This window comes from Serinus canaria, chromosome Z, assembly GCF_022539315.1.
Source record: "Serinus canaria isolate serCan28SL12 chromosome Z, serCan2020, whole genome shotgun sequence".
Lineage (NCBI taxonomy): Eukaryota > Metazoa > Chordata > Aves > Passeriformes > Fringillidae > Serinus > Serinus canaria.
Genome location: NC_066343.1, coordinates 23,336,337 through 23,355,216, shown reverse-complemented (window position 1 = coordinate 23,355,216; position 18,880 = coordinate 23,336,337). Strand labels below are relative to the sequence as shown.

At 43.3% G+C, this 18,880-nt stretch overlaps 1 protein-coding gene across 4 annotated transcripts in view; it reads right to left on the bottom strand.

Moving 5' to 3' along the window:
• SEMA6A (semaphorin 6A) overlaps positions 1-18,328 on the bottom strand; it is a 119,325-nt gene extending 100,997 nt beyond the window's left edge. For all 4 annotated transcript variants that reach the window (XM_050986759.1, XM_050986761.1, XM_050986760.1 and 1 more), the window contains exon 1: positions 17,671-18,328. The gene's annotated coding sequence lies outside the window, so the exon portion shown is untranslated. The remainder of the gene's footprint in view (positions 1-17,670) is intronic.
• Between the last annotated feature and the right edge of the window lie 552 nt (positions 18,329-18,880).

The window sequence follows — 18,880 nt, the reverse complement described above, 5'->3', positions numbered from 1 at the left end:
AACAGCATGTTTGTGCAAGTTCATAATCACAGCAGAATTAAATCATTTTTACAGAGCATTTATTTGAAACGTTCTGTACACAAACTTTGAATATGGCAGAGAATATTTCCCTTGCAGTTTAGGTTTGATTTCATTCCTGGAAACCGCTATAAAAATCCTGCTCAGTTGCGGTAGGGTTCTTTATTTATGCTCAGTTTTAGTTTTAAGACCTGTGACAAACACCAGATTGCTCACGTTCGTCACGACACAGACAGAGTCACTATATATCCTGCCCTGCCTCCTGGTACTACCCAGCCAGCATAACACACTCCTGGCTCACTCTGGAGCGGCCTGATCAGCAGGTTTCCCTTCTGCAGGCATCCAGGTCTGGAGCTGGAAAAGGGGCTTTGAACTTTACATGGCTCCTGGCACATCTGCAGCTACAGTCACAGCGTCACAGTCACTGCTTAAGATGATGATCCTTGCATCAATGTTATTCTTCCCCCACTGCAAAGATCAGCCCTGTAGTGGTTGTCCGTACAAAGACAAGCCCTGCAGATCTTGGCAAGAATTTTGGATCCAGCAGAGACCTGAGGCTGCCTGCTTCCAGAGTCACCAGGTTCTCCCTTTCCATTCCCCACCCAAAATCCTCTCTTTTAAAAAACACATGCTAGTAATTAAAAAAAAGGTATGACATACCAAACCCTAATTTTTAGGGCTTTAAATGACTGTGTTCACCAGCCTTTTTCTTCCTCAAATAAGTCTACCAACTATTTTCCTGAAAAGTGCCAGGTGCAGAGATTTTTTTAAAGGAGGCTTTACTAGTTCAGTGGAAACTGGCCAAAAGCCATGAACTTGTTCCAGGCAGCTGACCAGCCAGCTGCAACGGGTGATGCCAATGCCCTTTCCTCATGGCTGAAACATGTCAACTCACCACAGGCCTGGCAAGAAGATCACACAGCTTATTAGCTACTTCCCTTGAAACACACAAATTGTAAAGCCTCCTTCCATCTCTTTGCCCAAGCCTTAGTACTACTAAATTGCTTACTGTCCTTTGTTTTGAAGGTCTACCTCTGCATTCCTATGTGTCAACCTCTTTTCTCCACAGAAAAAAAAAACACTTCTCCAAGCCAATCTCTCAAAATCCCAGGCAATGATGGAAACCTTCTTTACCAATAGCTTGTGAGAGAAGTTGGGAGTCTCGTGAGATTTCTGAGGGCAAGGAGAAACATGTGCAGATGGAGAAGAATCTGGACACTTTTTCTCCCCCACCTACCAAATTCTATGTGAAGGGTAGAGAAATCAGGCAGAGACACAAATGATGTCACCATCTCCCATGCGCCCTCTGCTTTTTCCCCTCCAATCTTCCTATACACCTTAGATTGTGACAACTCACCAGAAAGGAGTCATCCCATGGCATACTGCTGTTTTGTAAGGCAGAGAGCATTTTTGCCCTGCCCTCCTCCCCTCTGGCACTTCAGCTGTCCCTCTGTACCAGTCTGACTAAATACCTACACCTATTCCCTTAATTGATCTTTTTTGAGAAATATTCCCCTTCTCACCTTTGATCTTACAGCTACTTTCCTTGCCTCCTATAACCATTTTTTCCTTAAAAATTACTCAAACATCTGTGTTAGTCCCCATCACTCGTGGGGGAAGCTGGGAGCTAGCAAGAGTAGTATGGTAGCTCAGCTGCATCCACTCATAATTTCAAGGTTTTTGCATTTTCTGTTGACTTAGTCTTTATGCCATTTTTTCAAAGATAATGTTTTTGAAAGATTATATGTAATATGCAGTCAAAATAATATTCAGTCAAAAAAAAAAAAAAGTGGTCAAGTTGAAGTGACACTTCAACTGGGATCATCTTAGTGGTTTTACTATGGATGAAAAAAATAAATCTGCAAATTATTCATTGCTTGCAATCTCTTGCAAGCCCACAGAACAAGCGTTAACCTAACATATAAACTTTTACAAATATTATTAGCACTTCAAAGGCACCACAAATATTGAAGTAGATAAATTCTCTATTACTTATTCTCTTCTGATATATCTTTAAGCAGGACAACACAGCTTGTCATCTTTTGCCTGCTGAGTTAAGGACAAGATTATGCATTAGGTATGATGCATTCAGTTCTATGAAAGGGCTTCATTTGAACTGATAAAATGTGAGAATTTTTCCTGCAGTTAAGGGAGACATCTTGTCCTTAGTTTTCCATCTAAACCTATAAGTTCCAGAAATAAGTTTCATCTTTTTGTATTTCGCAATATAAGATAAAGTTGAAATGGAGTTTTAAGCAGAATTATGTGTGTGGAGAGTGTAGTTCAGGCATGGCTGTTAGAGAGAGGGCATAGCCAGATAGATTTATTATGAATAGACAGTGTGTGAGACAAAGGCCGGCTTGGGGGCAGGGTATCCTTGAGAAGTGGGAACTCTGCGAGAAGTAGCAAACAGGACGAAAAAGTAGGACGAGAAAGAAGGATGTGCACGTAGCTAGCTAACTGCAAAGATAAGCAAGACAAACTACAGGAATGTCAACTAGGGAGGAGCTGACCTTTAGGAGCTAACCAATAATGAGCTTGGCTTTTGCAATATGTATGAGGCTATTATAGAATGTATTTAATCAGAACTATATGGCTGAATAAACGAGTCTCGCTGATGAACCATCCGGTGTCCACGTCTCCCTTCTCCGACATATGTGTCCTAGTGTTTTCTATGTCTACAACATGGCCAAAGACACTGACTCTGTTTCACTCAGTTTCACCTATTGATCTTGGTTGGAAATACTCTGTATACTCTTAGGAGATCACAGTTTCCATCATGAGTGTATTATAAAATTTCACTCACCTTCCCACTTAAAAGAGAATCAGTCTAACTAGTTAGTATGAGCCACCTTGTCACTCAGTGGCCCTTGTGTTTCACTCTAGTTGGTTTCACCACATTGTTGCAGAAAGCACTTTTCCTTGTCTGAATCAGTAAGACCTAAGCTGGAGCTGGCAGCGTGTTGCCTACAGAGGCAGGGCTGCTGATGCACCACTCTCAGAAGGATGAATTGTGCTACAACACATTTTTCATCAGATGTGTTTGCTGCCCCCAAAATCCAACGCGCTCCCCACCCACCCTACTCCCCAGGCTATTCAGTGAATATTTCGATGGTCTTGGGGCAGATGGCTCGAGTCTGTGGTTTGTACTGGGAGGCACTGGCTCCCAGACTTGACTTCTTTAGACCTGACGTTATCAGCCTGCACAAAGTAGACATCTAAATAAACAAATGCAAAGTTTGGTTTATCATCAGGTAACAAGTGTGAGTGAAGATATCAGGAAACATCTTCAGTTGAAGATAAATTTCCATGCATCACCAATGCATTTCCCATGCAACATCTTCATGATGTACTAAGGAAGAGAAAGCTAGAGTATTTCATGATTCATTTGGCAAATCTCATTTATTTGTGTATGCATTTGAGCTGTATCTGTAAAATGCCTCTAGACATTTTAGTCATGACATATTGAAACATGAAAAATTTGCTATTTTATTTTTAAGTGAGACCTGATCAGATGAGGCTGAAGAACTAAGAGCTTTCTTTGTGAACACATTGCCTTCCTTCTACACACAATGCCAGCTGCTTGACAGCAGCTTTTTTCTCCAGGGTCTACCTAAAAACACCTGCAGGCTTGCAAATCTGGGACTTGAGGTGTGGGTTGAGCAGTGGACAAAGTTGGTCAGAAGCAAGCATTGCAGGGTGCAAGTACAAACACGCCAAATTTCCAAAAGGTCTTCTCCAGATACAAATCCACAGTACGCTGGCAAAATGGATTTGGGGAGGGAGACAACACATATTGGTTTAAAGCCTAAAATCAGCCTAGAGAAGAGGCCTAAAATCAGTGTGTGTGACCACAGGCATCTTGGTCAGCCAGCTGTGCCCTTCTGCTGATTTCTCAGCCTGTGGGGACCTGAAGAGATCAGCAGGACTGGGAGCAGAATTAGTCCAAACAAAAAACCTTTTCCACCTGTATTTTGCTTTGAAGTAAAAAACAACCAACCAACCAAATAAACAAACAAAACCCCAGAACATGCTAACCTCTGCAAATCCTTTTTGTGAAGACTTGAACACCTGGGCTTGAGTCCTTAATGCATAAGTAACTCTTGGACGTCGAAATAAAAAACCTTCCAAAATCCATATTTTTGTCCTCTCTGGATCCATAATGACTACTATTAAGAAAATGAAGACTTAAAGATGTTATGTCTCAAGGAAGATACAAATGAAATTATTTGAAACAACCCCCTGAGTTCACATGGGACTGACATGAGGTAAAATTTCTTATATAAATGCACATTTCTCAAGGAAATAAGAATAACTAAAAACATTAATTGGACAATTGAAAGTTAAAGTTACCCTTGTTTTATGGATCAAGCCCATTTTTAGCTGTTTTAAAAATTTATTTAAAAATAATTACTTGAATTACAATTTCTTTTTTTTTTCTAAACACTGTAACAACATACAGCTGCTGCAGTCTATTTTTCTGCATCTTGCAAAAACTTCAGATAATTCTGGAAGCTCTTTAAACATGAGAGAGTATTTAAATACTCTTTTAAGCTACAGAAAATATACTTCATATGAACACGGGGATGTGGTAGAATTACTGCCAGAAACTATTAAATGGCTTGCAGCAATATCTATGCTTCTGTTTCAAAAGGAGAAAAAAAAAATGTTTAAAGGACATGAAACATCTGTCTTCTCTTCTTCTCTTCTCTTCCTCCCCCAACTAATTTGCCTTAACCTAATCTGTGCCTTTAGTCTCCCTTCCCTATGAATATTGAACAATAAAGCACTAAGAGAAAAGACGCTTGAGATAAACCAAGCAAATATTAATCTGGGACACGGTTTTGCTAATAAGCACGGCCGTTGTTCTTCTCAGTGCAAATTGTATTATTTTGTGTTCAATTGGTTGCATTTGTTAGAGTGTCTTATCTGTCCTGTAGGGCTGAGCAAAACGGCACACCCACTGAAACCAAACATGAATTTATTTTCTGTAAAAGTGGGGCTGAGACATGAAAGCTGAGAATAAATCTTGTTAGCAATTCTCTGTGTAGGCAGCATGTTTCACTTTAATCATACGCATTACAGCCTCTCCCCATCGCTTCAGATTCACTCCTAGAGCTTTTTTGCACATCAGTTTGGCTAACCCACTTTCTGATGTTCCTGCCTCTGTATACAGAAAGAAAGCAGACAGCGATTCCGCTTTTTACGCGGCAAACGAAGCAGCAAGACTGTGCACACGCACACACACAGAGGCAGAGGCAAAAGGAGCGCCCTTGCCGAGCGCGGCTCGCGTCCATCGCTGGCTCCCGGCGCTGCCGCGCGTTTTCCGCCGCTCGCTCCCGGTGTACCCCGGCCGACCGCGGCGCCTGCACGGAGCTCTTCAGACACAAGAGGGCAGGCGGCATGCGGAGGAAAGCGCCCACAGACAGCGCCGAGCCGGCTCCCGGCGAACTTCGAGAATTAGACAAGTGCTTCTCACATTCAGCGTAACAATCTATGTGACCAAGCTCTTCGCCGGTTCCTTCAGCCATTACGCTATTAGTTACAGCCGTAACCCTACATTAAAACTGTGTCAAAAAGGGAATGTTCTCATTCTTTTGAAACCTGCAGCAATTTATAAAGCCACTCTGTAACAGGAAGAAAAGTTACTGTGCCTCCTTCCAAGATTTGACGCGCAGTCTAATGAAAATGCGACACATTCTCTCTCAGTGTATTCCACCCGCTGGAATATTTAAGACTCTCCCCTCCATAAATGTATTTCGGTAAATGTGTTGTGTTCATTCTTACACAACCCTGCTAGTTAAATGTGGGTAGTTTTTAGAGCAGGCTGTCATACGACGACTATCTAGAAGCAGGCAGTGCAGCGAAGTAGCACACCAGCCCCCCTGCTAACACGTTCTCTGGTTTACTGTTGAAAAATTTCCAGTACTTGAATCTTTGAAGCTAAAATGCTAATTCAATTTACAGATCCACTGCAGTCCCGTGCCTTCTTGATTGTTTCAATATTTTTGTTTATTGTTATTGGGATTTTGAGCTTGTGATTTAGGTTCTTAAAAAAAAAATCAGCAATTAATTAATAACTCCTAATGAAGTCAGCAAGGTTTATGCCATCAATGCGAACAAATCAGAGGTTAGCTCTTCTAGACAAACTCCATGCCTAATAAAATAAACATGGAGATGCAATCTGAAGCAAAACTGTGCCCTAAATTTTCTGTTTGATGCTAACAGATAAAAGTTAGATCCTGCTAACCAGTATTTTCTTGCCTCCACCCAGCTCCTCTTCATTTATGCACACAAGCAATGCAATTGGTTCTGATCACATGTCCATCTAAACTAAGGGCACTCATTTGAGCAGATAGTTGGATATTTGGAGCCTGGCACAAAGGAGGAGGTGAGGAGTAATCCTTCTAAAAACGCAGTAGTTAAGCATCTCTGTAGATCTCACAGGTTTTGAAAAGTTGCTGAAGCTCTTTTGCTGTGACAACTATGAATTCTTTTATCTGCTTCAATCTAAAAGAGATTACTGACCATTTATAGAAAAAAAATTAAAGTCTAATGAATTGATTTGCTATTGAAAGTAATTCAATGACAGTGTTCCTACAGACTACAGACCACTTCAGACATCAGCAGGCATGATATAGTCTACATTTTCCATCCCTTTGCAGCATTTAGTCATATCAACATGTTATCAGGAAGGACCTGGCTGAATTGCCTCTCTCATATAAACAACACTTGAGCTGCTTGTTATTTCTTTGGGGGTTTTTTTTGTGGAGTTTTTTTGAGTTTTCTTTTTCTTTTTTTTTTTTTTTTTTTGGCAAATTATGTTATTGCCAGGATTTCAGCTATGCAAGAGAGATTATGACTAAGATGAACACAAACAAAAACAAATAGTTACAAATGTAAAGGCACATTGAAAAGGAAATAAAATTCATGTGTCAGAGAACTTCCTCTATTCCAGTATAAGTTGCCTTAAATTTTCAAAGTCTTTCTCTGATAGTCACTTTAACACATGTATGTAGTACTCTTAATAATGTTTTGACAAATCAAAGCTGCATTTTTCTCATGATCATCCAGTCACCAGCCTTCATCTCACACCTTCAGGCCATTAGCTCAATGTTGGCCAAATTTGCCTTTTGGACTACATGTGTTGTTGAACAAGAACAGGATCTCTATTTTTTTTTTTTTTTTAATTATCTTGGGAAAGGAAGTGTTCTGGCAGCATGTCTAGGTCTTACACATAGAACAGGATAAAGCAAAAAAGACAACACCACCCTGAAATATACGCATCTCGTGATATAATTCATCAGTTTCTGAACATGATGAACTTCCCTACAACAGTATTAAAAGGAAACACCTTGCAGATAATAATGAAAAAGTGTAGTAGCTCATGCAAAAATCTTTCCTTTCACCAGAGCAGATCTTTAAGAATTTAGTTCCTAATTTCTTTTTAAAGAAAAACAAACTCCTATTCCAAATCAAGAATAATTTCACTAGATGGAAAAAAAAATCATCCTAATTGCTACTTTAAAGTTTGTCTTCTTAATTCTCCATAAAAGCTCATATAACGCTCCACTTGAACTTCTTACCAAAAACAAACAAAAAAATCCAACCAAACCAAACTCCAAAACAAAAAATCTGAACAATGTATTTCTAGAAAACAAAGTTCTACTGCAGGGACACAGTTCTTACAAGATATGTTATGTAATCATCCTCACATAACAGAGTACAGGAAATTTTAAAAAAATCAATTTAACTGTGATGATTTCTGATTTAATATGGTTTGGATCAGTAAGTTGTAATTGCAAAAGCTGTGCATTTGTAATTAATGAGTACATATTATTCAGAAGTGGAAAGGGTTGAATGCCATTAGAAGTTTATACACATAGTACCAAGTTCTGTTCATACAGAAAATGTAATTCAAAAGTTGATTTTAATGCATGATGCCCCTCTTTCATTAGAGAGCTCTGATGAAAAGCCAGTAACATAAAGGCTATGACCCGAAGCTCAAGATTGCAGTTGAACAGCCTCTAATCCTCTCTATATAATAAAAAAGGCATTTTTGACTCAAATACAAGGCTGAATTTAGCCATGCTCATGGTATGAAGTACCACTCAAGAAAGATAATCCTGTGGGACTCTTGCCCGCAGGCAACAGACACCAGGCTGTGCCCCACGTGTGGAGCATCTGTCGGAAAAGGCGTGTCATCCCTTCCTTTTCCTTGCCGTGGTGTTTTGAGAGAGAATTCCCACACAAACCCAGGCATGTGGGCCAGGGCTCCAGCTGCCCTCCAATCATTCCTCCCCACCCACCCTCTCCAAAGGACCACTGGGATGGGCGTGCTCTGCCTACACCCGCTACCAGGCACCAGGGAGCTTTGAGGTTGAACAGGGAGGTTGTTCTTCCTCTCCTCTGTTTGCCCATGAGCACACAACCCAGGACAAGCACCAACCTTCCAGGAACATTCAGGTAGTAAGATGCTATTGAGCGTACACAAGATTTGCAAAGCAAATGCTGTGACATCACTTAAAAGACACAAACACAACAATTACTTGCACAGGAATTAATGTTCTCTTTCCTTGATAAGATTAGTACATTTGATGCTAAAATTCAGCTGTTTGGGGATGCAGAAGTCCATTTATTATGAACCATAAGCAAACTGAAAGAAAAATACTCCCTGGGAAGTGGCTGAGCCACCAACTCAGGTATTTAAAAGATACACAGAGGTATATAAAAGATGTGTAGATGTAGGCTTTAGGTACGTGGTTTAGTGGTAGACTCAGCAGTGTTAGATAAAAGGTTGGACTCCATGATCTTCAAGGACCTTTCCAATCAAAATAATTCTTTAGTTTTGTGCTGAACTCTAAATGGCGTAAGGGCTTGTTGATAGGTGCTGAGTAGAAATACATTTTCACCCTCCAACAGACTGGCCCTTTATACTGAGTACTGACTTATCACTCACTTCCCTGTTTCTTGAATGCAAAAAATAAATTGCAAGAAGAAAAAAAACAAATCAACAGTGTTAAAGAAGGTACAAATGTTCCTTACAGAAATGCTTAAGTTAATTTCTATGCAAGGGGATCCTATACCTAAACTGAAACGAAATGGAATATAAAAAATTCTGAGGAAAAGAAGCACAACAGAATTTGTACATCTATAGTTTTTGACCCAAGATACTTCCTCATTGTTATAATTGCTACCTCCCTTTCAAAGGGAAATAAAAAAGAATGGAGGCATATTATTCTGTCAGTCTAATAGACACATGCACATTCTGAGTTTACCAAGAAAAAGACCGGGATTAATTTTACGCAAAATATGCACATTCAACACAGATTATAAACCAGAAGGTTCCATATTATGTGAAAGTATAAAATTCCAAATACAGATTTTGTGTGCTTCTACCAACAAATGAAACTCTGAAATTCATGTCAAATTTTTGGACTTCATTTGTTCAATTCGTAGGGCTCCTGAGGATTACATAAAACAGGCACATGTTCTCAATCTGCTTGTTAATCTCACTTGAAAAATTGACTAGACTGGGTTGTAAGGTCCCAAGCTAAAGATTTAGAGCTAACCTTTTAGTGCAAACTAACCATATGAAAGCAAAAAAGTTGCTTTTTTCCTGATTATTTCAAGTTATATAGAATTCTTTAATCTCGACTGTACATAGTTTTGATATTATACTTTGATTTGATTAGTCACAACTGGTTTTTTTGTTGTTCTAAATAGAAGATACTTAGCAAGTTCCTCTGTGCTAGACTCAAATTGCTTCATTAGAACTGTAGGGATATCACATCATTCTGGAGACACTAAAATGCAGACTATCTGGTCAAACATGTGGCTTACTATTGATCACACAGAAGCGATGAAGATTTTTTTCTCATTGGGAAAATAAAAAGGAAACCATTATTTGCTTACTAAAATATGCTTTTACAGCATTTTATATTATGCATAACAGACAAATCAATTGATAGTGAGCACTACATTGACAAGTCAGTCTTTCAGCTACTTTCCTGTTAGACGTATTTACTACTTTACCATTTTTCGCACTCATCAAAAGAGCTATTTCTAACATCTCACTGCTGTATATTTCTGAAACCACGTATGTTTTCATGCTGCATTTATGAACAAATATTGAAACATCATTGAAAAAATACTGCCAGTGCCAACACAGCGCTGAAAGAGCTTTAGTTCTGTCTGAAAAAAGTTAATTTCCTCTTTTCTGCTTGGTAATGCAAGCTGCTCTGCAGCTAACAAAATTTAACAAGACTTATTGTCTTATTAAATTTAAAGTAGCAATAAACATTAACTCAGTCTCAAACATGGTATCATACTGCATATCACTACGTTAAAAGGGAATGTAAAAGAAATGACCTGGATTGCTAAGGAAACCCTAAATGCCCTAATTTACCCCACCATTCATCAGAAAAGCTAATGAAAAGCCTTTTTTGCTCTTGCAATGCATAAACGTAGCCATTAGTCTCTGAAGTGTGTGATTTTACCAGCCAGACAAAACAAAAAGCAAATCTTGGGAGCAAATATCAGCTGGACATTCACATAACAAGGTCCAGAGAGACATATCCAGAAGTTTCCGCTTTTAATCCAACTCTGAATGATGTTGGATGCTGTTCTCTTGATCCTTCCGAGCTCTTCTGCTGCCAAAATAACTGCAAGGCTTGCAAGTCCGAATGTATCGTCAGCCTTTCCCAAGGCACCCCAACACTATCTGAGGCACTGAAACTATGGCAACCGAATAAGAAAGCAGCTTCCATGATTAATAGATGAAGATCCCAGCGACAGTGCCTTGCTAGGCCATAATTCAGGAATGCAGTAGGAATTAGCATAGAATCCATCTCAATCTACCAATAAAAAGTAGATTTTGAAAGGCATCAACAAAACCACAGGTTTTTTGCTGCAGAAAAACAAGGAAAACCCACAAAAAACCCCCAAACAAACCCCCCCCCATGAAACTATAAACTGTTCAAATCTCGTTAACATTTCAATGAATGGCTGCCTCAAGAGCAAGTAATGGATAAATGTTGATGAACAATGGTGAAGGAAGCAATATATGAAATTTTCTCTTCGAGTATAAAAACCATACGGAGAATACTCAATATATAGAACATCTAAGAGAAACTGAGCGGCCATAGATAGGAAAGTAGAAATAATGTTTGCTGCAGTAAAGAATATATTTGGATTCAGTTTTTCCAATTGTGTTGGGAATTCCTATGGGAGTATTTTTTCCATCTGCTGAACTGGAGCGCCTGACCATCCCTATTATATACTCTTCACATTTTCACTGTTAGAAGGTCCCAGGGTCTATCAGGGTCATTGCAAAATCAGTGACTGTTAGGAATACCTTTTCTTTCTCAGCACATAATGAAACTTCTGCTATTATCACCAGTAAAAGTACTAGTAGAGTAGTCTTCATCCAACTAGATATTCTCAGACTGACATGAAAGGGCACAACAAAACTATTGGGGTTTTTTTTCCACTTTTATAAGCTCTAAGTTTTCACTAAAGACAACAGGTTACAGAAATCACAAAAACATAGGAATACTTTTTTTTTTTTTTTTTTTTGTCTGCTTCATGGAAAGGGTGTAATGCTGCAGCCAAGGCATGGCTGTACCTCGGAAGGATGAAGGACATGCTGCCAAAGGCTTCCCATCCTGAGGACAGAGCCCATGCTGCACTGTCAAAGTGGTGCAGCAATGCTGTGCACCTGTCCCCGGAAATTCTTTCACTTCAGAACTGAAGGCATATTGCAAAAGTGTACTGTTGTGGAAAGTTCCTCAGTAGCAGTTTTGTCAGTAGCTAAAAAAAAACCCCAAACAAACAAAAAACCTGCCACTAGCAAAAATGGCATGGAGTAGTCCATGATACATGAATTTCAAGTATGTTATATAAATACTTAACATAGAAGTGCCTATTATTAACAATATTTTTAAAGGAAAGGTCATCACTGAATGTAGTGAATTTACCATATGTCTTCACTCTCAAGATACAGCAACTGAGAGTTCTGTTAATAGCTGGTTTATCTGCTTTATTTTATATCTCTATTTCAGCCATTAAAGAAACACTCTGGGACTTGGGGAAAAATTTCTTTCATACAAAAATGACTCTGTATTCACATCAAGCATTATTACGGCCCTCCTTTGGGCTGATAAATAACAACAGTTCTATACTAGGAAAGACTTCATGAGATTTTGCAGCAAATTACAGGAGAACTCATCCAGGGTTTTTCTCATCTTCTTCTTCCTCTTCTGAAAGCTCTTTTTTGTTGTTGCTGTTGTTGGGTTTTTTGTTTGTTTTCTCTTTTTAAGTGAATTCTACTTTTTTTAAAATTAAACTATAGTGAGAATTGAATTTTTGATTTCAAAGGTCATAAACCTGGTAACCTCATTTATGTTCATCTGGTACATGAAAGCTGAGAACATTATTATTTTACGGGGGGAAGCATGGATCTCTTATCCCCTTCCCTGTTTCCAGCAACAGCAACCTTTATAAGAAATGCCAAAAACTGCAAAAGTTTCTATGTAAGCCTGTCCTTCAAAGAACCCTCCTAAGACTTCCAGAACACCCTAATTTTGTACTTAATTTCTATTTTTTCTCTCCCTCCGTTTCCATGCCACATTTAATTTTGAATCCTTTCACATCTTCCAGAGGCTGGAACAAAATAGGCAAATGAGAAGCTTGGGAACTCCACAAGACACAGAGGAGCTGCAATACCTAACATTATAACACAGTAGGTGGCACTCTTCCCTTTCAAACCTAAAGCTATGCCATGGGCATGTGCTGCCATATTGAACATGCTGCAATCAAGATTCAAAAACCAAAGCTACCCTCACCACGGATAATTAGAGATCTCTTAACACTACAGAAACATAAACACTCAATTATTTCCATGGCCATGGGTAACCCAGCACATAAAGAAAGTAGAGGCATACAAACTCTGCTCTGCCAGGTTTGTGCTTGGAGTAGTCCACTTTTACCTTCACAGACCCTATGCACATTTAAGCCATTCCTTACTCAGAAGATTGGTGAAACAGGCCAAAAATGAAAATTTTCCTTTAGAGATATGTCAGGCTCAGGTCCAGGCTCTCCCCCAGCTGATTACTTTTGTGTTAGAACACTGGTCATGGATACTGTATGCTGTTGATCAGCAGTCAGACTCTGTGCTACTGACTTTATCTTGCTGTCAAAATGTCTTGCCCACCTAAGAATAATCCTGACACACAGAATTTATGAATATAAAATTCTTAAATGGTCACCAGTAAAAAAACATTGCTTATCACTCTTATTTTTCTGTTGCCCTGTCAAACAAAGGCTGTCACAATTTGTTGGATGTGACTTGCTCCACGACACACAGATCCGGGTCTGACTTAGAACATTAAGGATCAGTCCAGACCAAATGTACTCAGAGGAGAGCTTCAGGTCCTTAACAAGTATTGATTCCCAGCAGAGAACAGTTTTTTCAGTTTGTAGTTTAAACACACAAAAAAGTCCACATTTAAGTAATATTTCAGCAACTTAGAAAATTACTCCAGCAGGCAAGGCTTTCCTGGGTCAACAAAGCTTACTTGGGTGAATGAGACTACAAAAGGTGAGGGCTAAAGATGTACTTCATCAATAAATGAATAGTAGCAGGTCAAATACTGCAGCATCTGTATCAAATTAGGTTAGTGAAAACTTCTGGTTTAGTACAGTTCAACTTCTCTAGCATTTTCTGCATCTAATACAATTTCAATGTTGTTTTCCAGAATTTCAGGATTTACTGGCTTGTTTGTTTTCAGCATTCTGCTACAGCATATGGGAATCAGGTACTATACACAAAACATTTGTTTCAATAGTATAACAATGTGTTCTTACAAAGAAGCTGGATGTGAGACATGTATTAGCTCAGGTCAATTTAATCCTAAAACATTTTATGTCTCCCCTGCTGTAAACCATGTGAGCTCCTTTCATGTGTATTTATGTATGGCTCTTCAAAACAAGATGACAAATTTCCCCTTCCCTTAACAAAACATGCACAAGCAAGTTCACAATCACCTACTTCCTTTCTAATGCAAACAGCTCTAGTCTGGATTTTTCACAGGTCATTAATTTGATCTCTGTCCTTCCCTTTTTCTCTTATTTTTTTTAATTCCTTTCAAAAATTTAATGAAGGCAACTTGTCATTCTTAGCCCGATCCACCTCCTTCTTCAGTCTTCAACAGCAGTAACTGCAATCTTCTATTTGCAAACATGAAGAAGGGACTACAGCTAATACTCACTTTCATCTTCAAGCAGCTAGAAATGTTAACTAGCCATCTTCCTCATAGATGCCAGTGTCCAATTATTTTTAGTAAGTAGTATGAGTTCAGTTGATAAGGCTGGTTTGCCATTAAGCAAGAATATACAGATTTCAACTAGACTAATTGAGAACACACAGAACATCTGTGACTGCCTAGTTTGTAGTCTCTGAAAGCATTCAACTGTGCTTCAAGCCTTTGGTGCCTAGTACCTGAAAAGCAAATGTTGCAAACATACATTACAGTATTACTTACTATTTTAAATTTTGTTTAGCATTTAGGCAGAAATCTCATCTGGGCATACTGCTCCTGAGCTCAACTTCCATGAATGCCAGAGATTTTCTCCAGTGAAGAGTAGTGGAGAACAGAAATCAACTTTTTATGCATATGAAATTATTTGGCTTTAAAGAGAGTCAGTTTTTGTCTTGTAACTTACGAGAAGCTACCATATTAAGACCAGGCTCCTATTAGATAAAAGGATACCCTAGACAGTGAAACACCATGGCAACTCTACTTCTTTAATAGTGACAAACCTTCCCGATCCTACTGTATTACGTACTTGCTTTCAACCATGTTCAAAGCAACTCCATGAAGAGATTTGTTGGAATAGACCAACAGAATTTCCTCACAATACAGTAGAACAGCCTCATTAAAAAAAAAAAAAATTAAATAAAGAAAATTAAAAAAGAGACACTAAACACAGTAAGATTATTTTGTGTTTCTAATCTGAAAAAAATGCAGAGGAAACCCTGAGCATGATAACAGCTCCATAAATCTTACCATGAGAGAAAGCTACAAAATGTCAATTAATTTTGAGAATTGAATTTTGAATCATAAGAGCCTGACTGCACTGGACTTTGTTATACTGATGTCAAAGGATTTAATCACCAAGATTTCTTGGATGAGAATGGTTTACTGGATTACACTTAAATTAAATGAATGCACACCAAAAGCATGAATTAATTGTTGCAAAGACAGTGGGGGAAATCACACCTTTAGCTACTATCTTTGAGGTCAAGTTAGTAATTTTATCGTTGTTGGGTGATATAAAACAAGTTAGAAGAATCTACATCAAATAATAAGCAACTTCGTGCAGCCCTGTGACAGAAAATGGTTGTGGACACTTAGCACTTCTTTATTTACAACACCTGCATGCTGCGTGTGCGCCTTTAGAAAATGAAGCATTCACCTTGCTTGCAGCGCCAGGAATTAGTATGTTTTACAGGTCATCACAGACCTAACTAAAGCCTTTATTTTCTGCTATTACATCAGTGAAATAATTTTCTGCAGCAGCTAACAATCCGTGCTGCACAGACGCTGGCACAAACGTGCCTGTTTACAAACTTCAAAAGCAGCAATTATCTCGGGAGAGGAACAGGAGAACAAATTATCTCCTAAACAAGCGGCCAAGGCTAGAAAAGGACAGAACCTTAGGGAAACCCAGCAGTTACTGCCTTGCGACTCACCCTGGAACTGCCTAAGGGAAACCCAGCAGTTACTGCCTTGCGACTCACCCTGGGTTGAGCCAGGCAGGACAGAGGCGCTGGCGACAGGCAGAAGGGCATCTCCACTGCAACTGACTGGGCTGCAGCCTCAGCCCTGCTTCCCCGCCAGCCCTCGATCCGCCCGTCGTCCGGTCCACCCCCGGGAACGCCTCCCTTGGACAGCCAGGCAGTCAGGCACGAAGAAAGGGGCGGTGGGACGGCCGAGCCCTCGCAAGAAGCAGGTACTTTCCTCACGCGTGATGGAGACCCAAACTTTCCACCGCCTTCCCTGCGGAGTGAGGGGCGGTGCTGACCCTCGGCCGCTCCAGGGGCTGCCCGAGCCCCCGCCACCGCCTCCCGTGCCTCGGCACCGTGTGACCAGCGCACCGCAGACGGAGGCACGAGAGCCTTCCCTGCCCGTGAAGATAAGGGGACAGGGTGTGTGCGTGCAGGGTGAAATCCCTTCCCTGCTCAGCATCCCTTCCGCTCAGCATCATCCTGTTCCATGCTCAGCATCCTTTCCTCACCTCAGCATCATGCTGCCCCCTTCTCGGCATTCCTCCCAACCTCAGCATCCGCGGCACGAAGGAGCCCCGCTCCCGATCCCCGCCCGGCGTCCCCGCGCCCCGCCGCCGGCCCCAGCGGTCCGCCGTGGCGTGGGGCGTATGCGGGGCTCCGCGTCGCCAGCCTGCAGCCCCTCCTGGAGGGCCAGCCCAGTTACTCGCCATTAAAAAAAACTTTCTCTTTTCCGCCGTTTCTCCCATTTGGGCCGGAGCCCGAGGGCGGAGAGGGGCTGAAGGAGGGACAGGGCGAATGCTGAGCGAAGGGAGAAGAGTTGCGCTGCCTTGCACGGCTTCCCGTCCGCCGGGCGGCCACGGAGGGGTCTGGCCTTGGCCAGCCCGTCTGCTTGCTCTCCCCGGTCAAGGAGAAGCGGCTCGGCAGTGCCGCCGGCCCGCGGGGGAAGAGGCTTGAGACGCCCGGCAGAAAGGGGCGGGGAGCATCCCTACCCCAGAGCCACCCTTCCCAGGGCTGAGGGAGGGCAGCTGGCAGCCCACCTTCACCAGGGCCAGGGCGGAGGGGAAGGCGGTCACTGCCCGTGGGGAGCGGGCGGGGAGGTGAGCCGGCGGCCCCAGCCCACGATCGCGAACAAAGCCCGCGGCTGCGCCTAGGGCTGCTCCGCGGAAGAAGTTGCCTCGATTCCCGGCCACTTCCCGCAAAAAGCAGCGCCAGCCTCGGGGAAAAAAAAAAAAAAAAAAACAATAAAGAAATACATCGGCCGCAACCCAGCTGCACCGCGGGAACACCAGAGACGGCGGGGTTACGCCTCTACACGGAGCGCACACATAGTTCTTGTAACAAAGACCCCACCACCCAACCCCACACGATGCCCGGAGGCCCCGGGGTACGCGCCCGGCGGCCTCGGCGGCGGCCCTGGCGGCGGCGTCCCGCGGCCGCCCAGCTCCCCACGGTGCCCGGGCGGGCGCGACTCCCTGCCAGTAAGGGTTCGAGGATGGGAGGCGAGGAGCCCCAGCCTAGCGCATGCCAGCCGCGCCAAGGGCTAGGGGAGGGAGGATAACATGTTAGGCAATTGGGGGTGGGGGAGAAGGGAAGAAAAATATGGGGGGCAAGTAAAAAAGGGAAAAACAGATGAAGCCACGAGATGCCGGGAAAGTGACAACAGCAAGCGCAGCGTGTACATTTGCGGGCGGCTCTCCTCCTCCCTAGGCGCTGCAAACGATGTCGAGACAGAAGGCAGAAGCAGCCCGCCTCTAAGCACACGCCACCCTCGCTCCTTCCAAGCCGGCCGGGCGATCCGTGAGCCTCTCCTTCCGAGCAATCCCAAAACATAAGGTAGGGGTACGGATAGGGGTGTACTGTACCTTTTCGGTGCATGTATCTGGGCAGCTAGAGGACAACTAGCTGATGTAGTGTCCCATTTAGTAATCCATTTTAGGGGATCTCTCTGGGAAACTGGAGCCACTCTCTCCTTTGCAATCCTTTGTCATTACTACATGTGTGCTTCCCGGGGGATGGTATATTTAATATTTCTACTTTCTGAATTGCAAACGCAATTTGTTCATTTCCAATGATGGACGAAGAGGGGAGTGATCAGAGAGAAGAATTAAAAAAAAAAAAAAAAAAAGAAAAAAATAAAAGCGTTAGCAACTCCTCTCCAGACCCAAATTCCACTACGGTTCCACTTCAGTAAGTCCCCTTCAGTGGAGCCTCGGGAGGCAAGTCATTTCGGGGTCTCCTGGTCCCTCTCTACCAAAAGTGCTCCCGGTGTGACGGCTGCTTCAGAAAAACTCCGAGGCTGGAGGTACTTGCTGTGCCACGGCAGGAAAGCGTAGTCGCTGCTCGCCTCGAGCTGCCGGGCATCGGACTGTGCGCGGCGAGGACGTGGGAGCCGCTGTCTCTCTCCCTCTCCCTGTCTCCCGCTGCTGCCGCTCCGTCTTCCGCCGCCCTCCCGCTGTCCCCGGGACGCGGCTCCGCCGGCGGAGGCGGAGACAAAGCCCGGACTGGAGCGCAGCAGGCGGGCGGGCGGGCGGACGGGCGCGCCTCTCGCCCCGCCCCGCCCCGCCCCTCCCGCCTCCACGGCCGGGGCACGCGCGCGGCCGCCCCGCCCCGCGGGGGACGGGGCCGGGGGCGGGGCCGCGGCCGCGCCGGGCGAGGCGTGAGGGACGCGGGGCGAAGCCTAGGGGTCTCCGGACAGCGCGGAGCTGGGCGGGCGCGCGTCGTACTGGGGCTCGCTATGGGCGCGCTGCTGCCAGCGACACTTTGGGATTGGCACCGAGCGTCACCGAGCTTAGGTGGAGTAGGTGTCTGCGGAGGGGACTCGCCGCCCCCGGCCCTCGCCCGTCTTTTCGGAGCTGTCGCCGCCTCCAACCATCACGGTCGTTCCGCACCGCCAAGGCGCGGAGAGGCGGCTAGGGGCGGGGACACGCCCGCAGCGGCGGCGAGAGCACTGGGCGGGACGGGGACAGCCGAGTGCAGCCCCCCGAAGGGCTCGCTGCTTGCCTGCGGGATCTGCGGCTGTTGCGGGAGCCCGGGGCGGCAGCGAGGCCCCGCGCGCGGGGCCGGGGCGGGCCG